Source organism: Schistocerca serialis, chromosome 4, assembly GCF_023864345.2.
Source record: "Schistocerca serialis cubense isolate TAMUIC-IGC-003099 chromosome 4, iqSchSeri2.2, whole genome shotgun sequence".
Lineage (NCBI taxonomy): Eukaryota > Metazoa > Arthropoda > Insecta > Orthoptera > Acrididae > Schistocerca > Schistocerca serialis.
The window spans coordinates 194,910,289-194,933,505 of NC_064641.1; the positions used below are offsets into that span (position 1 = coordinate 194,910,289).

Sequence of the window (23,217 nt, forward strand, 5' to 3'; positions counted from 1 at the left end):
CTGGTGACCCACGTGTTTAGTAGTGACGCAACTGCTAGGATGCAGCTGAACGTCCGCCATTTGAGAGCGAGAAAATTTTCGCAGTCGGCAGGACTCGAACCTACGCTCCCAGAGGGAATCTGATTTCAAGTCAGACGCCTTAACCACTCGGCCACGACTGCCGGTGGCGGAAGCGACTCCCGACAACTGAAACCGCCATCTTTAGAAGCAATCTGGTGGCAGAAAACGGCGTGGCCTCACTCTTTCCTGTACGGTTTCCATTAGCCGTTACGAAAGTGTATTAATTTTCGCCCAGACAGGGACTTGAACCCAGGTGTATTAATTTTCGCCCAGACAGGGACTTGAACCCAGGACCCTTCGGTTGAAAACCTAACGCTCTACCGACTCAGCTATGCGGACCCACGCAAGAGCATTATCGTACAGCTGCGTGGTGTGCGAGTGATTCGCATGTCGTAATTACTGGCTTACGGCTCCAATGGCGACTTCACAGACTTCCCACTGACGCACCGCTGACGCTAGTTTTCTGCCGTCTTAAAACGATGGACATACCTCCAAGCAGCTGCGAGATCTTAAGAAAAGAAACGCTGCACCACTGCTTTTGCCGCACTCGAGTGATTGAAATTGCGATTCTTAAAAAGAAAATGAGATGTTCGCTCTGTCCATCACTTTCGAGCACATCTGTGTACTCACGATCTCAGCGACGGCTTTCTGCAGTCCCAGCGTCAGTGTCAGTGTGAGGTGAACCGATAGCCAGAGTAAGCAGCGGTCGTCGCGAAAACTCAGTATTCTTAAAACGGAAATTTTCGTCTTGTTGAGAATGGCGTCACTGGTTTGCACCCGCATTCGCCCACACATGTCACATGTGTGCGAAAATGTTTGCTCCTCTTTACGCAAAATCGCACGCACACGGTAGGATTCGAACCTACGCTCCCAGAGGGAATCTGATTTCGAGTCAGACGCCTTAACCACTCGGCCACGACTGTCGTTAGCGCGGTGTTCTCCGGACACATGCAACTGCTACCGTTTAAAGCACTGTGGTGTCAGAAAACGGCGTAGCTGCATTATTTTCTGTAGCGTCTCCACCGCTACCAGACGAATCGCTACCAAAGTATTAAAATTTCCGCCTGGACAGGGACTTGAAACCGGGGCCCTTAGGTTAAAAGCCTAATGCTCTACCGACTGAGCTATCCGAGCTCACACGAGGCTGCAAAACCTCCCACGACGCACAACTATACATTGACTCATGTCCTTTACTGTTGTGCAATCGCTGTATGGGGCCGTTAACAAATAAAACGTCGCCTAAATGCTGTCTACAAACTTATCGCGCTAAGCTCGTAACACACTATCGAAGACTGCTGGCACATGATGCAACAACAAATTGCACCAGTTGTTACGTCTCATACGTTGGAGCAGAGAATTTACGTGTTTTGTCTACACTCACTGGGCAATTGGAAAATTCACAAGCATTTCGAATGCAATGTTTCCCACGCTTTCGCTCATTTCACGGTTCCGTTGAAGACGTTCTTCACCACCTGACACAGAAAAAGGAATGCAGTCGGTAGGATATTTTTAATTCTTTTGCTTCTAGGGGAGTTAGTTGTCTAGTGAGTTCCTCTTATGGCATGCACTAGACAACCAGAACAGCTACAGGAGAGAGTCATTTTTGTTGTCAGCGGTAGTTGCATTATCACAAACGCAGAGTAATTCCATTGGCGTCGCATCAAAACGAATCGGTGCCGAAACCCGGGATCGAACCAGGGACCTTTAGATCTTCAGTCTAACGCTCTCCCAACTGAGCTATTTCGGCTGACGGTGAAGGTTGTCATTTGCATGTGTTCATTAACCTCTGCCTCGTTGCCAATTTCACAGTCACCTTCGTCTGATCAGACACAGGGGCGCTGAAAGGCGAGCAACCGATGCAGTGAAGTTACACACACATTTCTTCTTCTTCCGTCATCGTAACAAGCAAACATGTCGACTCGATTCGTGTAATATTGACTTCGCTGACGCTAGAAAACCCGTGCTATATCGATGCCAGGGGCAACTCGTGTGCGGAGAACGAGACACAAGAAGGAGTGAGTCTCTCCACCGTATGAGAGGCAGTATCTTGCAGATACACACGGTAAAACATTCGACTTGCGTTAGCTCACACGTCATCGTCTGCAAGCTAAAATGGACACATCTGCACTGCCCAGTGAGGCGACACTTGTACTAACACCTGGTGGACGCCTGTGAGACGCGGAGATGAGCTGCGGCTTCTGGGCGCGACTGTAGCGCTGCGCCCTGGATCAAATAGCACTGCACATTGCTGGTGACCCACGTGTTTAGTAGTGACGCAACTGCTAGGATGCAGCTGAACGTCCGCCATTTGAGAGCGAGAAAATTTTCGCAGTCGGCAGGACTCGAACCTACGCTCCCAGAGGGAATCTGATTTCAAGTCAGACGCCTTAACCACTCGGCCACGACTGCCGGTGGCGGAAGCGACTCCCGACAACTGAAACCGCCATCTTTAGAAGCAATCTGGTGGCAGAAAACGGCGTGGCCTCACTCTTTCCTGTACGGTTTCCATTAGCCGTTACGAAAGTGTATTAATTTTCGCCCAGACAGGGACTTGAACCCAGGTGTATTAATTTTCGCCCAGACAGGGACTTGAACCCAGGACCCTTCGGTTGAAAACCTAACGCTCTACCGACTCAGCTATGCGGACCCACGCAAGAGCATTATCGTACAGCTGCGTGGTGTGCGAGTGATTCGCATGTCGTAATTACTGGCTTACGGCTCCAATGGCGACTTCACAGACTTCCCACTGACGCACCGCTGACGCTAGTTTTCTGCCGTCTTAAAACGATGGACATACCTCCAAGCAGCTGCGAGATCTTAAGAAAAGAAACGCTGCACCACTGCTTTTGCCGCACTCGAGTGATTGAAATTGCGATTCTTAAAAAGAAAATGAGATGTTCGCTCTGTCCATCACTTTCGAGCACATCTGTGTACTCACGATCTCAGCGACGGCTTTCTGCAGTCCCAGCGTCAGTGTCAGTGTGAGGTGAACCGATAGCCAGAGTAAGCAGCGGTCGTCGCGAAAACTCAGTATTCTTAAAACGGAAATTTTCGTCTTGTTGAGAATGGCGTCACTGGTTTGCACCCGCATTCGCCCACACATGTCACATGTGTGCGAAAATGTTTGCTCCTCTTTACGCAAAATCGCACGCACACGGTAGGATTCGAACCTACGCTCCCAGAGGGAATCTGATTTCGAGTCAGACGCCTTAACCACTCGGCCACGACTGCCGTTAGCGCGGTGTTCTCCGGACACATGCAACTGCTACCGTTTAAAGCACTGTGGTGTCAGAAAACGGCGTAGCTGCATTATTTTCTGTAGCGTCTCCACCGCTACCAGACGAATCGCTACCAAAGTATTAAAATTTCCGCCTGGACAGGGACTTGAAACCGGGGCCCTTAGGTTAAAAGCCTAATGCTCTACCGACTGAGCTATCCGAGCTCACACGAGGCTGCAAAACCTCCCACGACGCACAACTATACATTGACTCATGTCCTTTACTGTTGTGCAATCGCTGTATGGCGCCGTTAACAAATAAAACGTCGCCTAAATGCTGTCTACAAACTTATCGCGCTAAGCTCGTAACACACTATCGAAGACTGCTGGCACATGATGCAACAACAAATTGCACCAGTTGTTACGTCTCATACGTTGGAGCAGAGAATTTACGTGTTTTGTCGACACTCACTGGGCAATTGGAAAATTCACAAGCATTTCGAATGCAATGTTTCCCACGCTTTCGCTCATTTCACGGTTCCGTTGAAGACGTTCTTCACCACCTGACACAGAAAAAGGAATGCAGTCGGTAGGATATTTTTAATTCTTTTGCTTCTAGGGGAGTTAGTTGTCTAGTGAGTTCCTCTTATGGCATGCACTAGACAACCAGAACAGCTACAGGAGAGAGTCATTTTTGTTGTCAGCGGTAGTTGCATTATCACAAACGCAGAGTAATTCCATTGGCGTCGCATCAAAACGAATCGGTGCCGAAACCCGGGATCGAACCAGGGACCTTTAGATCTTCAGTCTAACGCTCTCCCAACTTTTTTTTTTTTTTTTATTTTTTTTTGTTTTTTTATTTTTTAAAGGAGAATAGAAGCTTAGCAGCATGAGGCAGGTGGAGGCAAAACGGGCAGGGGTCTGAGACTTGAGGCCTGGCCGTGATGTCTCCCCCCAGTCCCGTTGCTGAGTTGCTTCATTATAATATTCTTGATGGAGTATGGAAGCTATGCTTTGTGTTCATCCTACTCCTGATCCGAATGAGCCTTCATTTTAGACAAAAAATTTAGTTCATGTTGAGGTATTAGCAATTGAAGCTGACAGCTTGTAGCGTGTGCGGTATTTATTTAGTAGATATATATTATTCCCACTGCTTCTTGACAACAAAAAACATGCCCTTTTGTAACAAAAAAGTAATCATGAAGCAATGGATGCTGATTGTGTATATTTGGTTGCTCATGGTCTAGTTCTTTTTTTTTTTTGTATTAGTTTGTTTGTTTTATTTTCGCTTTTTTTTTTCTTGTAAGGGAAGAATCTTCATTGAATGCAAAAAATAAGTGTTATGGTAAGGCACTATTGCCATAGCCTTACTGTCTTCTTGAAAGGTATAATAATAATAAAAAAAAGGAGAAAAATCCTCTTCCATTAAAAGAAATGAGACTTCGATGTTAGTAATAAAATCGTAAAAAAAAAAAAAAAACTTATCTGTACCCTGCGATGGTGATTTTTTGTTGTTTCTTGTTCTTAATTTTTTTTTCTTTTTTTTTTCTTTTTAACGTTTGTTTGTTTTTTTTTTCGGCTTCTGCTGTGGAACGAACAAAATAGCCTTCTGAGGTAGCAGAGTATAATTGATGGTTATATGAAGCTGGAAAATTGTAATTTTTTTTCCTGGTTTTTAGAAAACAAGCGTCCATTCGCTTAAAGAAATGATTTGTGTTTATCTCAGCCGCATGTCAACCAATGCCCAGTCGTTCAAATACTATTTTTAGCATATTGCCGTAGTTCTTCTTGTGATCTTTATATTTCAGGGCTCTATAAAAGGCAAACTTCAAGTTCACGTAAAACTCAATGGAATTGTCAGATCCCAGGTGATTAATTACGTAGTTCACATAGTGTCCCATTAACCAGTGGACGGAGTTGTTTTTTGCGGCGGGAAAATAGCGAGTCTGAGGCCTGAGGAATGTCACAGGAGGAAAATTTTCTACCGAAGACCTCGTAAGAAATGCAAGTTGTTCTCTAATCCAATTACAGATTTGTAGATTCCCACCGCACGTTAATCTGTGCACTAACGTATCGATCAGTTTGCATTTGAGACATAGATTCGTTTCGCTAATGCCGATTGCATGTAGCCTTTCATTAGTGCTGATGGTCCCATTCACTGTTTTATACCATGTTGATTTGACGTCGGATGGAAGACCACGCATATGAATATTTTCCCATATGGCGTCCCAATCAAAATGTGGGTATTTGCTTTCTAATTTGTTTCTCCCCTCCATTTTCCTTCGATGACACAGAATATCGCGGGCCGTGATCCGTCGTGAGTTGATTATGGCATTGCCAAGATAGCTGAGTTCCACGAAATATACTCGAACGTGCTGGAGCCGGTTATTTATTTTTTGCACATTCACCGGTGGCTGTAGACTTGCAGGCCTGACAACTTCAAATAATTTAGTTGTAACGCTGTCAGCGTGGTCGCTAAGGATAGTGGCGGTCCTTTTTATAAAAAGTGCAGACGCCTTATTTCTAATGTCAACTAAACCTAAACCTCCTTTCCTGGGATCTAAGGTCGCTGTTGTTGCAGCTACTCGGAATATTTCACCTCTCCACAGATAACTGGCAATGGTAGACATTATCTGTTTTCCAATCATTTTTGGTAACGGGAAGATCTGCGCTGTAAAGTAACCTTTGGAGAGGAGGCAGTTGTTAATGAAAAGTACCCTCTGAAACTGGTTCATATTACGGGAAAGGTTTTCTCTTGTTATTCCAAGAATTTGTCCTGACGTATTTCTCCAATTGATAGCTGCCATTTTCAATGGACAAGGCGTCAGCGTTATTCCCAGTGCTTTGCACTGGGTGACTTTTGTCGCCCAGGCTAATGTGGTGTGTTGAAAACCCCGTAGGTTTAAAAGTTTGCTTTTGTTTGCGTTGAGACTCGCTCCGGAGACGCTACAGTACTTCTTAATTAATATGTCCAATTTCGAAATGTCTTCGGCATTACGCACTACGACTCCGACATCATCGGCATAGGCGTTTATAACAGTTCGGTGAGCAGATAATGTGAGGCCAGTCAGGGGGACATGAACACTGCGGAGAAAAGGCTCTAAAGACAGCACGAAGAGGAGCATTGAGAGGGGGCTGCCTTGAGGCACGCCACGCCTGATCTGGATCTGCTTTGTCCTCTGGCTGTTGACTGAGATACAAGCGCTGATTCCTGTTGCAATATTTCTAATCACACTTAGGACGCGCTCATTAAAACCTATTTTCTTCAGTGTAGCATTAAGGAATCTATGATCCACACGATCAAAAGCTTTCTGGAAGTCAATAAACATGATAGCACATTTGATATTGGTCACAGCAGTGATTGCAATTACATCTCTATATTCAGCTATGCTTTTAAAAATACTCCTATTAGGAACACATGACTGGTATGGGCTTACTATCTTTGTAGCGAGCTGTGAGAGTCTGTTGTTTATAATTCTGCTGATAATTTTATAATCAGAGTTTAACAGAGAGATAGGACGAAAGTTATTAAGGTTTGTTTTTGCAGTAGTTTTTGGAATGAGTACTATTGTACTCTCTTTAAAAACAGAAGGTATCTGTTTTCCCTGAAGCACCTCGTTTGTGATTCGGGTAAACATGTCACCAATCAAAGGCCAGTATCGTATATAAAATTCAACAGGCAAACCATCCGGTCCCGGTGATTTCTTCAAAGGTGACTTGCAGATGGTTCTGTAGATTTCTTCGTTAGGACACTCGACGAGAAGGTTTTCGTTTTCCTCATCCGACACCTGAGGAGCTATGGAACTAAGGTAATCATCGAAGGACTCTTCACATACAGGACTGACTGAGTATAGGTCTTCGTAATACTTGTGCACTGTATTGACGATGTCTCTCTGAGTCGTGAGTGTCTCGCCATTTTCAGACTGAAGTCCATCGATGAAGGTGCGTCTCCTATTTCTTTCGTGCCTCAGTAGATGGTACAAGGAAGCATGTTCATCCTCCACGATTGTTTTAGCCTTCGATTTTATTTTCAGACCCTCCATCTGCTGTCTTTTAATGCTGAGCAATTTGGCCTTGGTTCGCTTGATATCTACCAGACGGATGTTGGAAGTGTCTGCCTGCTCGTATAGATTTCGCAGCACGGTGTAATAAAATTCTATGGAGTTTTTCAAGTCTTTCGATCGTTGTGCACCATAATGGATGAGAACTTTTCGCAGTTTAGGCTTTGCCCTGTTGCACCACCAGTCTAGTACTGAGACATGCCTGTTTACGGAGCGGAGGCACATCGCCCACGCTTCTGTCAAACTTTCCTCTAGTCCGTCTTCCTGCATCAGTGACATGTTAAGGTGCCATTGACTTCTGAAACGACGAGTAGGTTGCGCAGTAAGGCTGACGGTAGCAAGCACGGCACTATGATCAGAAAAGTAGACAGGAGTCGTCTCCGCTTTAATGAAAGAGCTGACTAGACTTTGCGATATGTAGAGTCTGTCAATTCTACTTCGTGATTGAGGACCGATATATGTGAAAGCCACAAATGTGGGATACGTTATTTCCCAAGCATCTTTAAGCTGTAAAACAGTGACAAAACGCTTCAATTCATTGCAGTTATTAAAATTTGGAACCTGGTCTTTTTTATTGATCACACAATTAAAATCACCGCCGATTATAAGATCCGTTGGGTTTTTCCGCAATAAATAAATGATCTCGTCTTTAAAGAACTGTGCTCTTGCCATTCTATTGGATGTGCCGGAAGGGGCATACAGATTGATAAGAGTAAAACCAAAGACTTTTATACCTATCGCTCTGCCGGATTCCAATCTTTCAATATCTGTGACAGGGATCCCCTCCCTGACTAAAATTGCTGTCCCTATGTTAGTGTCAAGCGAGACATTTGAAATAGACAAATATCCTGGCACTGTAAGGTTAGTGAGTACAACTTCTTGTAGGAAAACAATGTCCGTCCCTGACTCATATAGGTACTCTTTGAGCGCCGCAATTTTAGTCGTCGATGTAATCCTGTTAATATTGATAGTTGCAAAAGTATACGCCTGGGACATTTAGTTTACATAAAAATGTACATAAAGGAATAAAAAAAATTGTAAAATAATGATAAAAACAGGGAGCTGTGTCGCTTCTAGAAGGGATAAAATATTCCACTTCAACAAGCACCTGCAAGAATAATCTACAGAGAAATACCTATGAGTATGGAAAATACATGAACCACTGCGTTTGGTTCCTCCGAAAAATGACTAAGACAATAGGACAATCAGAACGTAAAGCGGTTCAACGATATTTTTACCCCTTTTTTTTTTTTTTTTTTTTGGTGAATGGTGATCCTCAGTGTGGTGGAGTATTCCTAAGTTCTCGGGTTTTAGTTTTGCAGAGGGGCTTTCCATCAGTAACGGTACTTGAAGGTACATCCTTAGGTTTTTCCGTAATAATTTCATACAGGACATTCTTGGCCGTTGCGTCATCTTGTCCAGGTTGTTGTTTGCTTTGGTTACGGGAAGCTTTGAGATTAGGTTGCGGTTTGAGTCTACGTCTTTGGACATCGTGGTTCAACGCGCCGTCCTTCGCGTTGTCTATCTTCACCACCGTAGAGACCGAAGCTGCCTCAACAGTGTCCTGTTCATGACGTCCACTTCCTTGTCCTTCCGGCACTAACTCCAGGGCACTGACTGAATCGGTTGGTTGGGGGTCGGTAAGTTCGTGAATGCGGTTCTGCTCCGTCACCTCATGGGGTTCGGAGTGCGGCACGTCCGTCGCCGCGACAACCGTTACTGCTTCGCCTCTGTGGTCGGTTGGTACCTGTGCGGCAGCCGACAGCGGTTGGGTTGTCTTAGCCGCTGTCGTCATTTCCATACATGTGCTGTCTGTTTCCTCTAACACATTTGCGTCACACTGCTTCTGTTTGCGGGTGGAGGGGGAGTTGCGGGAGGACTCGCCGTCCGAGCCGTCATCAGTCGCCTCCAACGGTCGTTTCTTATTCTGAAGATCGCATTCGGGAACAGAAGGGTGACTTGTTATTACTTGCAGAGGTGGGAACTCTGTGTTAGTTACAGCGGGCATTGTAGAAGTACCTGCACCACTGTCATTAGCAGAAGGAGGGGAGTTGTTGCTTGGTAAGACGTCGCTAAGGGTCAATTTTTGACGCTGTGTTAGATTATTCCGGAGGACAAAAACACGGCGTGGACAATCTTGTCTGAAATGACCTGTCTCGTTACAAATATTACACGTACGCTCCTGTCCAGAATAAACAACATGTGCTTTATGACCTGCAACAGATATATGGGACGGAATATTGGCTTTCACCTCCATTTCGACGGACCTAATGCCATTATAACACTGTATCTTGTACAGCTTCGACCATCTTTCGTTATAGATGGATTTAACTTCCCCATATTTAGATAGAGCGTCTTTGATCAACTGATTGTCAACTTCGATAGGAACGTTCAAAATCCTCACATTGGTGTACATGATATCAGCTTTTCGTACAGAAACATTACTTTTTGAACCATCTCGATGAACAAATTCAACAGAATTACCCCATTTTGCAATTAACTTATCGACAGTCACGGAGTTCAGAAATTTGACATAAACACAGTATTTTTCAGCATCTAACTGCGTGGTGTGAACAGAGTCAGAATTGATACAGATTACCTCTGTGAGCCAGTCATGGATCTCCAGTGCAGTGGGTTGGACCGGCCGGGTTTCCTTCTCGAACGAGAAGACTAACGTATTCTTCCTGACGGTGTCAGACATGATCTTCTGTGCCGACGAAATTCCGGTACAAACCGAAATCGCGACGAAGAACGAAACGGAGAATGGACAATAACACTTCAAAAAACACTTATCAGGACCACCAAATGCAATAACACTACGAAAATGCACAGACAGCTGTACGTAAACACAAAACACCGGCGATTGCGCTAGCGTGTGCGGAGCAAGCATCAAGCACGTCCGACCGCGGCGACGGCTAAAGCCAGAATACCCCCCAACTGAGCTATTTCGGCTGACGGTGAAGGTTGTCATTTGCATGTGTTCATTAACCTCTGCCTCGTTGCCAATTTCACAGTCACCTTCGTCTGATCAGACACAGGGGCGCTGAAAGGCGAGCAACCGATGCAGTGAAGTTACACACACATTTCTTCTTCTTCCGTCATCGTAACAAGCAAACATGTCGACTCGATTCGTGTAATATTGACTTCGCTGACGCTAGAAAACCCGTGCTATATCGATGCCAGGGGCAACTCGTGTGCGGAGAACGAGACACAAGAAGGAGTGAGTCTCTCCACCGTATGAGAGGCAGTATCTTGCAGATACACACGGTAAAACATTCGACTTGCGTTAGCTCACACGTCATCGTCTGCAAGCTAAAATGGACACATCTGCACTGCCCAGTGAGGCGACACTTGTACTAACACCTGGTGGACGCCTGTGAGACGCGGAGATGAGCTGCGGCTTCTGGGCGCGACTGTAGCGCTGCGCCCTGGATCAAATAGCACTGCACATTGCTGGTGACCCACGTGTTTAGTAGTGACGCAACTGCTAGGATGCAGCTGAACGTCCGCCATTTGAGAGCGAGAAAATTTTCGCAGTCGGCAGGACTCGAACCTACGCTCCCAGAGGGAATCTGATTTCAAGTCAGACGCCTTAACCACTCGGCCACGACTGCCGGTGGCGGAAGCGACTCCCGACAACTGAAACCGCCATCTTTAGAAGCAATCTGGTGGCAGAAAACGGCGTGGCCTCACTCTTTCCTGTACGGTTTCCATTAGCCGTTACGAAAGTGTATTAATTTTCGCCCAGACAGGGACTTGAACCCAGGTGTATTAATTTTCGCCCAGACAGGGACTTGAACCCAGGACCCTTCGGTTGAAAACCTAACGCTCTACCGACTCAGCTATGCGGACCCACGCAAGAGCATTATCGTACAGCTGCGTGGTGTGCGAGTGATTCGCATGTCGTAATTACTGGCTTACGGCTCCAATGGCGACTTCACAGACTTCCCACTGACGCACCGCTGACGCTAGTTTTCTGCCGTCTTAAAACGATGGACATACCTCCAAGCAGCTGCGAGATCTTAAGAAAAGAAACGCTGCACCACTGCTTTTGCCGCACTCGAGTGATTGAAATTGCGATTCTTAAAAAGAAAATGAGATGTTCGCTCTGTCCATCACTTTCGAGCACATCTGTGTACTCACGATCTCAGCGACGGCTTTCTGCAGTCCCAGCGTCAGTGTCAGTGTGAGGTGAACCGATAGCCAGAGTAAGCAGCGGTCGTCGCGAAAACTCAGTATTCTTAAAACGGAAATTTTCGTCTTGTTGAGAATGGCGTCACTGGTTTGCACCCGCATTCGCCCACACATGTCACATGTGTGCGAAAATGTTTGCTCCTCTTTACGCAAAATCGCACGCACACGGTAGGATTCGAACCTACGCTCCCAGAGGGAATCTGATTTCGAGTCAGACGCCTTAACCACTCGGCCACGACTGCCGTTAGCGCGGTGTTCTCCGGACACATGCAACTGCTACCGTTTAAAGCACTGTGGTGTCAGAAAACGGCGTAGCTGCATTATTTTCTGTAGCGTCTCCACCGCTACCAGACGAATCGCTACCAAAGTATTAAAATTTCCGCCTGGACAGGGACTTGAAACCGGGGCCCTTAGGTTAAAAGCCTAATGCTCTACCGACTGAGCTATCCGAGCTCACACGAGGCTGCAAAACCTCCCACGACGCACAACTATACATTGACTCATGTCCTTTACTGTTGTGCAATCGCTGTATGGGGCCGTTAACAAATAAAACGTCGCCTAAATGCTGTCTACAAACTTATCGCGCTAAGCTCGTAACACACTATCGAAGACTGCTGGCACATGATGCAACAACAAATTGCACCAGTTGTTACGTCTCATACGTTGGAGCAGAGAATTTACGTGTTTTGTCGACACTCACTGGGCAATTGGAAAATTCACAAGCATTTCGAATGCAATGTTTCCCACGCTTTCGCTCATTTCACGGTTCCGTTGAAGACGTTCTTCACCACCAGACACAGAAAAAGGAATGCAGTCGGTAGGATATTTTTAATTCTTTTGCTTCTAGGGGAGTTAGTTGTCTAGTGAGTTCCTCTTATGGCATGCACTAGACAACCAGAACAGCTACAGGAGAGAGTCATTTTTGTTGTCAGCGGTAGTTGCATTATCACAAACGCAGAGTAATTCCATTGGCGTCGCATCAAAACGAATCCCTGCCGAAACCCGGGATCGAACCAGGGACCTTTAGATCTTCAGTCTAACGCTCTCCCAACTGAGCTATTTCGGCTGACGGTGAAGGTTGTCATTTGCATGTGTTCATTAACCTCTGCCTCGTTGCCAATTTCACAGTCACCTTCGTCTGATCAGACACAGGGGCGCTGAAAGGCGAGCAGCCGATGCAGTGAAGTTACACACACATTTCTTCTTCTTCCGTCATCGTAACAAGCAAACATGTCGACTCGATTCGTGTAATATTGACTTCGCTGACGCTAGAAAACCCGTGCTATATCGATGCCAGGGGCAACTCGTGTGCGGAGAACGAGACACAAGAAGGAGTGAGTCTCTCCACCGTATGAGAGGCAGTATCTTGCAGATACACACGGTAAAACATTCGACTTGCGTTAGCTCACACGTCATCGTCTGCAAGCTAAAATGGACACATCTGCACTGCCCAGTGAGGCGACACTTGTACTAACACCTGGTGGACGCCTGTGAGACGCGGAGATGAGCTGCGGCTTCTGGGCGCGACTGTAGCGCTGCGCCCTGGATCAAATAGCACTGCACATTGCTGGTGACCCACGTGTTTAGTAGTGACGCAACTGCTAGGATGCAGCTGAACGTCCGCCATTTGAGAGCGAGAAAATTTTCGCAGTCGGCAGGACTCGAACCTACGCTCCCAGAGGGAATCTGATTTCAAGTCAGACGCCTTAACCACTCGGCCACGACTGCCGGTGGCGGAAGCGACTCCCGACAACTGAAACCGCCATCTTTAGAAGCAATCTGGTGGCAGAAAACGGCGTGGCCTCACTCTTTCCTGTACGGTTTCCATTAGCCGTTACGAAAGTGTATTAATTTTCGCCCAGACAGGGACTTGAACCCAGGTGTATTAATTTTCGCCCAGACAGGGACTTGAACCCAGGACCCTTCGGTTGAAAACCTAACGCTCTACCGACTCAGCTATGCGGACCCACGCAAGAGCATTATCGTACAGCTGCGTGGTGTGCGAGTGATTCGCATGTCGTAATTACTGGCTTACGGCTCCAATGGCGACTTCACAGACTTCCCACTGACGCACCGCTGACGCTAGTTTTCTGCCGTCTTAAAACGATGGACATACCTCCAAGCAGCTGCGAGATCTTAAGAAAAGAAACGCTGCACCACTGCTTTTGCCGCACTCGAGTGATTGAAATTGCGATTCTTAAAAAGAAAATGAGATGTTCGCTCTGTCCATCACTTTCGAGCACATCTGTGTACTCACGATCTCAGCGACGGCTTTCTGCAGTCCCAGCGTCAGTGTCAGTGTGAGGTGAACCGATAGCCAGAGTAAGCAGCGGTCGTCGCGAAAACTCAGTATTCTTAAAACGGAAATTTTCGTCTTGTTGAGAATGGCGTCACTGGTTTGCACCCGCATTCGCCCACACATGTCACATGTGTGCGAAAATGTTTGCTCCTCTTTACGCAAAATCGCACGCACACGGTAGGATTCGAACCTACGCTCCCAGAGGGAATCTGATTTCGAGTCAGACGCCTTAACCACTCGGCCACGACTGCCGTTAGCGCGGTGTTCTCCGGACACATGCAACTGCTACCGTTTAAAGCACTGTGGTGTCAGAAAACGGCGTAGCTGCATTATTTTCTGTAGCGTCTCCACCGCTACCAGACGAATCGCTACCAAAGTATTAAAATTTCCGCCTGGACAGGGACTTGAAACCGGGGCCCTTAGGTTAAAAGCCTAATGCTCTACCGACTGAGCTATCCGAGCTCACACGAGGCTGCAAAACCTCCCACGACGCACAACTATACATTGACTCATGTCCTTTACTGTTGTGCAATCGCTGTATGGGGCCGTTAACAAATAAAACGTCGCCTAAATGCTGTCTACAAACTTATCGCGCTAAGCTCGTAACACACTATCGAAGACTGCTGGCACATGATGCAACAACAAATTGCACCAGTTGTTACGTCTCATACGTTGGAGCAGAGAATTTACGTGTTTTGTCGACACTCACTGGGCAATTGGAAAATTCACAAGCATTTCGAATGCAATGTTTCCCACGCTTTCGCTCATTTCACGGTTCCGTTGAAGACGTTCTTCACCACCAGACACAGAAAAAGGAATGCAGTCGGTAGGATATTTTTAATTCTTTTGCTTCTAGGGGAGTTAGTTGTCTAGTGAGTTCCTCTTATGGCATGCACTAGACAACCAGAACAGCTACAGGAGAGAGTCATTTTTGTTGTCAGCGGTAGTTGCATTATCACAAACGCAGAGTAATTCCATTGGCGTCGCATCAAAACGAATCCCTGCCGAAACCCGGGATCGAACCAGGGACCTTTAGATCTTCAGTCTAACGCTCTCCCAACTGAGCTATTTCGGCTGACGGTGAAGGTTGTCATTTGCATGTGTTCATTAACGTCTGCCTCGTTGCCAATTTCACAGTCACCTTCGTCTGATAAGACACAGGGGCGCTGAAAGGCGAGCAGCCGATGCAGTGAAGTTACACACACATTTCTTCTTCTTCCGTCATCGTAACAAGCAAACATGTCGACTCGATTCGTGTAATATTGACTTCGCTGACGCTAGAAAACCCGTGCTATATCGATGCCAGGGGCAACTCGTGTGCGGAGAACGAGACACAAGAAGGAGTGAGTCTCTCCACCGTATGAGAGGCAGTATCTTGCAGATACACACGGTAAAACATTCGACTTGCGTTAGCTCACACGTCATCGTCTGCAAGCTAAAATGGACACATCTGCACTGCCCAGTGAGGCGACACTTGTACTAACACCTGGTGGACGCCTGTGAGACGCGGAGATGAGCTGCGGCTTCTGGGCGCGACTGTAGCGCTGCGCCCTGGATCAAATAGCACTGCACATTGCTGGTGACCCACGTGTTTAGTAGTGACGCAACTGCTAGGATGCAGCTGAACGTCCGCCATTTGAGAGCGAGAAAATTTTCGCAGTCGGCAGGACTCGAACCTACGCTCCCAGAGGGAATCTGATTTCAAGTCAGACGCCTTAACCACTCGGCCACGACTGCCGGTGGCGGAAGCGACTCCCGACAACTGAAACCGCCATCTTTAGAAGCAATCTGGTGGCAGAAAACGGCGTGGCCTCACTCTTTCCTGTACGGTTTCCATTAGCCGTTACGAAAGTGTATTAATTTTCGCCCAGACAGGGACTTGAACCCAGGTGTATTAATTTTCGCCCAGACAGGGACTTGAACCCAGGACCCTTCGGTTGAAAACCTTTCCTGTACGGTTTCCATTAGCCGTTACGAAAGTGTATTAATTTTCGCCCAGATAGGGACTTGAACCCAGGTGTATTAATTTTCGCCCAGACAGGGACTTGAACCCAGGACCCTTCGGTTGAAAACCTAACGCTCTACCGACTCAGCTATGCGGACCCACGCAAGAGCATTATCGTACAGCTGCGTGGTGTGCGAGTGATTCGCATGTCGTAATTACTGGCTTACGGCTCCAATGGCGACTTCACAGACTTCCCACTGACGCACCGCTGACGCTAGTTTTCTGCCGTCTTAAAACGATGGACATACCTCCAAGCAGCTGCGAGATCTTAAGAAAAGAAACGCTGCACCACTGCTTTTGCCGCACTCGAGTGATTGAAATTGCGATTCTTAAAAAGAAAATGAGATGTTCGCTCTGTCCATCACTTTCGAGCACATCTGTGTACTCACGATCTCAGCGACGGCTTTCTGCAGTCCCAGCGTCAGTGTCAGTGTGAGGTGAACCGATAGCCAGAGTAAGCAGCGGTCGTCGCGAAAACTCAGTATTCTTAAAACGGAAATTTTCGTCTTGTTGAGAATGGCGTCACTGGTTTGCACCCGCATTCGCCCACACATGTCACATGTGTGCGAAAATGTTTGCTCCTCTTTACGCAAAATCGCACGCACACGGTAGGATTCGAACCTACGCTCCCAGAGGGAATCTGATTTCGAGTCAGACGCCTTAACCACTCGGCCACGACTGCCGTTAGCGCGGTGTTCTCCGGACACATGCAACTGCTACCGTTTAAAGCACTGTGGTGTCAGAAAACGGCGTAGCTGCATTATTTTCTGTAGCGTCTCCACCGCTACCAGACGAATCGCTACCAAAGTATTAAAATTTCCGCCTGGACAGGGACTTGAAACCGGGGCCCTTAGGTTAAAAGCCTAATGCTCTACCGACTGAGCTATCCGAGCTCACACGAGGCTGCAAAACCTCCCACGACGCACAACTATACATTGACTCATGTCCTTTACTGTTGTGCAATCGCTGTATGGGGCCGTTAACAAATAAAACGTCGCCTAAATGCTGTCTACAAACTTATCGCGCTAAGCTCGTAACACACTATCGAAGACTGCTGGCACATGATGCAACAACAAATTGCACCAGTTGTTACGTCTCATACGTTGGAGCAGAGAATTTACGTGTTTTGTCGACACTCACTGGGCAATTGGAAAATTCACAAGCATTTCGAATGCAATGTTTCCCACGCTTTCGCTCATTTCACGGTTCCGTTGAAGACGTTCTTCACCACCAGACACAGAAAAAGGAATGCAGTCGGTAGGATATTTTTAATTCTTTTGCTTCTAGGGGAGTTAGTTGTCTAGTGAGTTCCTCTTATGGCATGCACTAGACAACCAGAACAGCTACAGGAGAGAGTCATTTTTGTTGTCAGCGGTAGTTGCATTATCACAAACGCAGAGTAATTCCATTGGCGTCGCATCAAAACGAATCCCTGCCGAAACCCGGGATCGAACCAGGGACCTTTAGATCTTCAGTCTAACGCTCTCCCAACTGAGCTATTTCGGCTGACGGTGAAGGTTGTCATTTGCATGTGTTCATTAACGTCTGCCTCGTTGCCAATTTCACAGTCACCTTCGTCTGATAAGACACAGGGGCGCTGAAAGGCGAGCAGCCGATGCAGTGAAGTTACACACACATTTCTTCTTCTTCCGTCATCGTAACAAGCAAACATGTCGACTCGATTCGTGTAATATTGACTTCGCTGACGCTAGAAAACCCGTGCTATATCGATGCCAGGGGCAACTCGTGTGCGGAGAACGAGACACAAGAAGGAGTGAGTCTCTCCACCGTATGAGAGGCAGTATCTTGCAGATACAGACGGTAAAACATTCGACTTGCGTTAGCTCACACGTCATCGTCTGCAAGCTAAAATGGACACATCTGCACTGCCCAGTGAGGCGACACTTGTACTAACACCTGGTGGACGCCTGTGAGACGCGGAGATGAGCTGCGGCTTCTGGGCGCGACTGTAGCGCTGCGCCCTGGATCAAATAGCACTGCACATTGCTGGTGACCCACGTGTTTAGTAGTGACGCAACTGCTAGGATGCAGCTGAACGTCCGCCATTTGAGAGCGAGAAAATTTTCGCAGTCGGCAGGACTCGAACCTACGCTCCCAGAGGGAATCTGATTTCAAGTCAGACGCCTTAACCACTCGGCCACGACTGCCGGTGGCGGAAGCGACTCCCGACAACTGAAACCGCCATCTTTAGAAGCAATCTGGTGGCAGAAAACGGCGTGGCCTCACTCTTTCCTGTACGGTTTCCATTAGCCGTTACGAAAGTGTATTAATTTTCGCCCAGACAGGGACTTGAACCCAGGTGTATTAATTTTCGCCCAGACAGGGACTTGAACCCAGGACCCTTCGGTTGAAAACCTTTCCTGTACGGTTTCCATTAGCCGTTACGAAAGTGTATTAATTTTCGCCCAGATAGGGACTTGAACCCAGGTGTATTAATTTTCGCCCAGACAGGGACTTGAACCCAGGACCCTTCGGTTGAAAACCTAACGCTCTACCGACTCAGCTATGCGGACCCACGCAAGAGCATTATCGTACAGCTGCGTGGTGTGCGAGTGATTCGCATGTCGTAATTACTGGCTTACGGCTCCAATGGCGACTTCACAGACTTCCCACTGACGCACCGCTGACGCTAGTTTTCTGCCGTCTTAAAACGATGGACATACCTCCAAGCAGCTGCGAGATCTTAAGAAAAGAAACGCTGCACCACTGCTTTTGCCGCACTCGAGTGATTGAAATTGCGATTCTTAAAAAGAAAATGAGATGTTCGCTCTGTCCATCACTTTCGAGCACATCTGTGTACTCACGATCTCAGCGACGGCTTTCTGCAGTCCCAGCGTCAGTGTCAGTGTGAGGTGAACCGATAGCCAGAGTAAGCAGCGGTCGTCGCGAAAACTCAGTATTCTTAAAACGGAAATTTTCGTCTTGTTGAGAATGGCGTCACTGGTTTGCACCCGCATTCGCCCACACATGTCACATGTGTGCGAAAATGTTTGCTCCTCTTTACGCAAAATCGCACGCACACGGTAGGATTCGAACCTACGCTCCCAGAGGGAATCTGATTTCGAGTCAGACGCCTTAACCACTCGGCCACGACTGCCGTTAGCGCGGTGTTCTCCGGACACATGCAACTGCTACCGTTTAAAGCACTGTGGTGTCAGAAAACGGCGTAGCTGCATTATTTTCTGTAGCGTCTCCACCGCTACCAGACGAATCGCTACCAAAGTATTAAAATTTCCGCCTGGACAGGGACTTGAAACCGGGGCCCTTAGGTTAAAAGCCTAATGCTCTACCGACTGAGCTATCCGAGCTCACACGAGGCTGCAAAACCTCCCACGACGCACAACTATACATTGACTCATGTCCTTTACTGTTGTGCAATCGCTGTATGGGGCCGTTAACAAATAAAACGTCGCCTAAATGCTGTCTACAAACTTATCGCGCTAAGCTCGTAACACACTATCGAAGACTGCTGGCACATGATGCAACAACAAATTGCACCAGTTGTTACGTCTCATACGTTGGAGCAGAGAATTTACGTGTTTTGTCGACACTCACTGGGCAATTGGAAAATTCACAAGCATTTCGAATGCAATGTTTCCCACGCTTTCGCTCATTTCACGGTTCCGTTGAAGACGTTCTTCACCACCTGACACAGAAAAAGGAATGCAGTCGGTAGGATATTTTTAATTCTTTTGCTTCTAGGGGAGTTAGTTGTCTAGTGAGTTCCTCTTATGGCATGCACTAGACAACCAGAACAGCTACAGGAGAGAGTCATTTTTGTTGTCAGCGGTAGTTGCATTATCACAAACGCAGAGTAATTCCATTGGCGTCGCATCAAAACGAATCGGTGCCGAAACCCGGGATCGAACCAGGGACCTTTAGATCTTCAGTCTAACGCTCTCCCAACTGAGCTATTTCGGCTGACGGTGAAGGTTGTCATTTGCATGTGTTCATTAACCTCTGCCTCGTTGCCAATTTCACAGTCACCTTCGTCTGATCAGACACAGGGGCGCTGAAAGGCGAGCAACCGATGCAGTGAAGTTACACACACATTTCTTCTTCTTCCGTCATCGTAACAAGCAAACATGTCGACTCGATTCGTGTAATATTGACTTCGCTGACGCTAGAAAACCCGTGCTATATCGATGCCAGGGGCAACTCGTGTGCGGAGAACGAGACACAAGAAGGAGTGAGTCTCTCCACCGTATGAGAGGCAGTATCTTGCAGATACACACGGTAAAACATTCGACTTGCGTTAGCTCACACGTCATCGTCTGCAAGCTAAAATGGACACATCTGCACTGCCCAGTGAGGCGACACTTGTACTAACACCTGGTGGACGCCTGTGAGACGCGGAGATGAGCTGCGGCTTCTGGGCGCGACTGTAGCGCTGCGCCCTGGATCAAATAGCACTGCACATTGCTGGTGACCCACGTGTTTAGTAGTGACGCAACTGCTAGGATGCAGCTGAACGTCCGCCATTTGAGAGCGAGAAAATTTTCGCAGTCGGCAGGACTCGAACCTACGCTCCCAGAGGGAATCTGATTTCAAGTCAGACGCCTTAACCACTCGGCCACGACTGCCGGTGGCGGAAGCGACTCCCGACAACTGAAACCGCCATCTTTAGAAGCAATCTGGTGGCAGAAAACGGCGTGGCCTCACTCTTTCCTGTACGGTTTCCATTAGCCGTTACGAAAGTGTATTAATTTTCGCCCAGACAGGGACTTGAACCCAGGTGTATTAATTTTCGCCCAGACAGGGACTTGAACCCAGGACCCTTCGGTTGAAAACCTAACGCTCTACCGACTCAGCTATGCGGACCCACGCAAGAGCATTATCGTACAGCTGCGTGGTGTGCGAGTGATTCGCATGTCGTAATTACTGGCTTACGGCTCCAATGGCGACTTCACAGACTTCCCACTGACGCACCGCTGACGCTAGTTTTCTGCCGTCTTAAAACGATGGACATACCTCCAAGCAGCTGCGAGATCTTAAGAAAAGAAACGCTGCACCACTGCTTTTGCCGCACTCGAGTGATTGAAATTGCGATTCTTAAAAAGAAAATGAGATGTTCGCTCTGTCCATCACTTTCGAGCACATCTGTGTACTCACGATCTCAGCGACGGCTTTCTGCAGTCCCAGCGTCAGTGTCAGTGTGAGGTGAACCGATAGCCAGAGTAAGCAGCGGTCGTCGCGAAAACTCAGTATTCTTAAAACGGAAATTTTCGTCTTGTTGAGAATGGCGTCACTGGTTTGCACCCGCATTCGCCCACACATGTCACATGTGTGCGAAAATGTTTGCTCCTCTTTACGCAAAATCGCACGCACACGGTAGGATTCGAACCTACGCTCCCAGAGGGAATCTGATTTCGAGTCAGACGCCTTAACCACTCGGCCACGACTGCCGTTAGCGCGGTGTTCTCCGGACACATGCAACTGCTACCGTTTAAAGCACTGTGGTGTCAGAAAACGGCGTAGCTGCATTATTTTCTGTAGCGTCTCCACCGCTACCAGACGAATCGCTACCAAAGTATTAAAATTTCCGCCTGGACAGGGACTTGAAACCGGGGCCCTTAGGTTAAAAGCCTAATGCTCTACCGACTGAGCTATCCGAGCTCACACGAGGCTGCAAAACCTCCCACGACGCACAACTATACATTGACTCATGTCCTTTACTGTTGTGCAATCGCTGTATGGGGCCGTTAACAAATAAAACGTCGCCTAAATGCTGTCTACAAACTTATCGCGCTAAGCTCGTAACACACTATCGAAGACTGCTGGCACATGATGCAACAACAAATTGCACCAGTTGTTACGTCTCATACGTTGGAGCAGAGAATTTACGTGTTTTGTCGACACTCACTGGGCAATTGGAAAATTCACAAGCATTTCGAATGCAATGTTTCCCACGCTTTCGCTCATTTCACGGTTCCGTTGAAGACGTTCTTCACCACCTGACACAGAAAAAGGAATGCAGTCGGTAGGATATTTTTAATTCTTTTGCTTCTAGGGGAGTTAGTTGTCTAGTGAGTTCCTCTTATGGCATGCACTAGACAACCAGAACAGCTACAGGAGAGAGTCATTTTTGTTGTCAGCGGTAGTTGCATTATCACAAACGCAGAGTAATTCCATTGGCGTCGCATCAAAACGAATCGGTGCCGAAACCCGGGATCGAACCAGGGACCTTTAGATCTTCACTCTAACGCTCTCCCAACTGAGCTATTTCGGCTGACGGTGAAGGTTGTCATTTGCATGTGTTCATTAACCTCTGCCTCGTTGCCAATTTCACAGTCACCTTCGTCTGATCAGACACAGGGGCGCTGAAAGGCGAGCAGCCGATGCAGTGAAGTTACACACACATTTCTTCTTCTTCCGTCATCGTAACAAGCAAACATGTCGACTCGATTCGTGTAATATTGACTTCGCTGACGCTAGAAAACCCGTGCTATATCGATGCCAGGGGCAACTCGTGTGCGGAGAACGAGACACAAGAAGGAGTGAGTCTCTCCACCGTATGAGAGGCAGTATCTTGCAGATACACACGGTAAAACATTCGACTTGCGTTAGCTCACACGTCATCGTCTGCAAGCTAAAATGGACACATCTGCACTGCCCAGTGAGGCGACACTTGTACTAACACCTGGTGGACGCCTGTGAGACGCGGAGATGAGCTGCGGCTTCTGGGCGCGACTGTAGCGCTGCGCCCTGGATCAAATAGCACTGCACATTGCTGGTGACCCACGTGTTTAGTAGTGACGCAACTGCTAGGATGCAGCTGAACGTCCGCCATTTGAGAGCGAGAAAATTTTCGCAGTCGGCAGGACTCGAACCTACGCTCCCAGAGGGAATCTGATTTCAAGTCAGACGCCTTAACCACTCGGCCACGACTGCCGGTGGCGGAAGCGACTCCCGACAACTGAAACCGCCATCTTTAGAAGCAATCTGGTGGCAGAAAACGGCGTGGCCTCACTCTTTCCTGTACGGTTTCCATTAGCCGTTACGAAAGTGTATTAATTTTCGCCCAGACAGGGACTTGAACCCAGGTGTATTAATTTTCGCCCAGACAGGGACTTGAACCCAGGACCCTTCGGTTGAAAACCTAACGCTCTACCGACTCAGCTATGCGGACCCACGCAAGAGCATTATCGTACAGCTGCGTGGTGTGCGAGTGATTCGCTTGTCGTAATTACTGGCTTACGGCTCCAATGGCGACTTCACAGACTTCCCACTGACGCACCGCTGACGCTAGTTTTCTGCCGTCTTAAAACGATGGACATACCTCCAAGCAGCTGCGAGATCTTAAGAAAAGAAACGCTGCACCACTGCTTTTGCCGCACTCGAGTGATTGAAATTGCGATTC

General features: G+C 47.6%; 28 non-coding genes across 28 annotated transcripts; all 28 read right to left on the minus strand.

Annotated features, from left to right (window-relative positions):
- Positions 1 to 79: 79 nt before the first annotated feature.
- Trnas-uga (transfer RNA serine (anticodon UGA)) lies at positions 80 to 161 on the minus strand. The gene has a single exon. It is a non-coding gene; the product is annotated as a tRNA-Ser (tRNA).
- A 740-nt stretch (positions 162 to 901) lies between these two features.
- Trnas-cga (transfer RNA serine (anticodon CGA)) lies at positions 902 to 992 on the minus strand. The gene has a single exon. It is a non-coding gene; the product is annotated as a tRNA-Ser (tRNA).
- Positions 993 to 1,121: 129 nt separating this feature from the next.
- Positions 1,122 to 1,194, minus strand: Trnak-uuu (transfer RNA lysine (anticodon UUU)). The gene has a single exon. It is a non-coding gene; the product is annotated as a tRNA-Lys (tRNA).
- A 540-nt stretch (positions 1,195 to 1,734) lies between these two features.
- On the minus strand, positions 1,735 to 1,807 carry Trnaf-gaa (transfer RNA phenylalanine (anticodon GAA)). Its single transcript has one exon. It is a non-coding gene; the product is annotated as a tRNA-Phe (tRNA).
- Positions 1,808 to 2,387: 580 nt separating this feature from the next.
- Trnas-uga (transfer RNA serine (anticodon UGA)) lies at positions 2,388 to 2,469 on the minus strand. Its single transcript has one exon. It is a non-coding gene; the product is annotated as a tRNA-Ser (tRNA).
- A 740-nt stretch (positions 2,470 to 3,209) lies between these two features.
- Trnas-cga (transfer RNA serine (anticodon CGA)) lies at positions 3,210 to 3,291 on the minus strand. The gene has a single exon. It is a non-coding gene; the product is annotated as a tRNA-Ser (tRNA).
- Positions 3,292 to 3,429: 138 nt separating this feature from the next.
- Trnak-uuu (transfer RNA lysine (anticodon UUU)) lies at positions 3,430 to 3,502 on the minus strand. The gene has a single exon. It is a non-coding gene; the product is annotated as a tRNA-Lys (tRNA).
- A 7,368-nt stretch (positions 3,503 to 10,870) lies between these two features.
- Positions 10,871 to 10,952, minus strand: Trnas-uga (transfer RNA serine (anticodon UGA)). Its single transcript has one exon. It is a non-coding gene; the product is annotated as a tRNA-Ser (tRNA).
- Positions 10,953 to 11,692: 740 nt separating this feature from the next.
- Positions 11,693 to 11,774, minus strand: Trnas-cga (transfer RNA serine (anticodon CGA)). The gene has a single exon. It is a non-coding gene; the product is annotated as a tRNA-Ser (tRNA).
- A 138-nt stretch (positions 11,775 to 11,912) lies between these two features.
- On the minus strand, positions 11,913 to 11,985 carry Trnak-uuu (transfer RNA lysine (anticodon UUU)). The gene has a single exon. It is a non-coding gene; the product is annotated as a tRNA-Lys (tRNA).
- A 540-nt stretch (positions 11,986 to 12,525) lies between these two features.
- On the minus strand, positions 12,526 to 12,598 carry Trnaf-gaa (transfer RNA phenylalanine (anticodon GAA)). The gene has a single exon. It is a non-coding gene; the product is annotated as a tRNA-Phe (tRNA).
- A 580-nt stretch (positions 12,599 to 13,178) lies between these two features.
- Trnas-uga (transfer RNA serine (anticodon UGA)) lies at positions 13,179 to 13,260 on the minus strand. Its single transcript has one exon. It is a non-coding gene; the product is annotated as a tRNA-Ser (tRNA).
- Positions 13,261 to 14,000: 740 nt separating this feature from the next.
- Positions 14,001 to 14,082, minus strand: Trnas-cga (transfer RNA serine (anticodon CGA)). Its single transcript has one exon. It is a non-coding gene; the product is annotated as a tRNA-Ser (tRNA).
- Positions 14,083 to 14,220: 138 nt separating this feature from the next.
- On the minus strand, positions 14,221 to 14,293 carry Trnak-uuu (transfer RNA lysine (anticodon UUU)). The gene has a single exon. It is a non-coding gene; the product is annotated as a tRNA-Lys (tRNA).
- Positions 14,294 to 14,833: 540 nt separating this feature from the next.
- Trnaf-gaa (transfer RNA phenylalanine (anticodon GAA)) lies at positions 14,834 to 14,906 on the minus strand. The gene has a single exon. It is a non-coding gene; the product is annotated as a tRNA-Phe (tRNA).
- A 580-nt stretch (positions 14,907 to 15,486) lies between these two features.
- On the minus strand, positions 15,487 to 15,568 carry Trnas-uga (transfer RNA serine (anticodon UGA)). Its single transcript has one exon. It is a non-coding gene; the product is annotated as a tRNA-Ser (tRNA).
- An 868-nt stretch (positions 15,569 to 16,436) lies between these two features.
- Positions 16,437 to 16,518, minus strand: Trnas-cga (transfer RNA serine (anticodon CGA)). The gene has a single exon. It is a non-coding gene; the product is annotated as a tRNA-Ser (tRNA).
- A 138-nt stretch (positions 16,519 to 16,656) lies between these two features.
- Trnak-uuu (transfer RNA lysine (anticodon UUU)) lies at positions 16,657 to 16,729 on the minus strand. Its single transcript has one exon. It is a non-coding gene; the product is annotated as a tRNA-Lys (tRNA).
- A 540-nt stretch (positions 16,730 to 17,269) lies between these two features.
- On the minus strand, positions 17,270 to 17,342 carry Trnaf-gaa (transfer RNA phenylalanine (anticodon GAA)). Its single transcript has one exon. It is a non-coding gene; the product is annotated as a tRNA-Phe (tRNA).
- Positions 17,343 to 17,922: 580 nt separating this feature from the next.
- Positions 17,923 to 18,004, minus strand: Trnas-uga (transfer RNA serine (anticodon UGA)). The gene has a single exon. It is a non-coding gene; the product is annotated as a tRNA-Ser (tRNA).
- An 868-nt stretch (positions 18,005 to 18,872) lies between these two features.
- Positions 18,873 to 18,954, minus strand: Trnas-cga (transfer RNA serine (anticodon CGA)). Its single transcript has one exon. It is a non-coding gene; the product is annotated as a tRNA-Ser (tRNA).
- A 138-nt stretch (positions 18,955 to 19,092) lies between these two features.
- Positions 19,093 to 19,165, minus strand: Trnak-uuu (transfer RNA lysine (anticodon UUU)). Its single transcript has one exon. It is a non-coding gene; the product is annotated as a tRNA-Lys (tRNA).
- Positions 19,166 to 19,705: 540 nt separating this feature from the next.
- Trnaf-gaa (transfer RNA phenylalanine (anticodon GAA)) lies at positions 19,706 to 19,778 on the minus strand. The gene has a single exon. It is a non-coding gene; the product is annotated as a tRNA-Phe (tRNA).
- A 580-nt stretch (positions 19,779 to 20,358) lies between these two features.
- Trnas-uga (transfer RNA serine (anticodon UGA)) lies at positions 20,359 to 20,440 on the minus strand. Its single transcript has one exon. It is a non-coding gene; the product is annotated as a tRNA-Ser (tRNA).
- Positions 20,441 to 21,180: 740 nt separating this feature from the next.
- Trnas-cga (transfer RNA serine (anticodon CGA)) lies at positions 21,181 to 21,262 on the minus strand. The gene has a single exon. It is a non-coding gene; the product is annotated as a tRNA-Ser (tRNA).
- A 138-nt stretch (positions 21,263 to 21,400) lies between these two features.
- Trnak-uuu (transfer RNA lysine (anticodon UUU)) lies at positions 21,401 to 21,473 on the minus strand. Its single transcript has one exon. It is a non-coding gene; the product is annotated as a tRNA-Lys (tRNA).
- Positions 21,474 to 22,013: 540 nt separating this feature from the next.
- Trnaf-gaa (transfer RNA phenylalanine (anticodon GAA)) lies at positions 22,014 to 22,086 on the minus strand. Its single transcript has one exon. It is a non-coding gene; the product is annotated as a tRNA-Phe (tRNA).
- A 580-nt stretch (positions 22,087 to 22,666) lies between these two features.
- Trnas-uga (transfer RNA serine (anticodon UGA)) lies at positions 22,667 to 22,748 on the minus strand. Its single transcript has one exon. It is a non-coding gene; the product is annotated as a tRNA-Ser (tRNA).
- Positions 22,749 to 23,217: the final 469 nt, after the last annotated feature.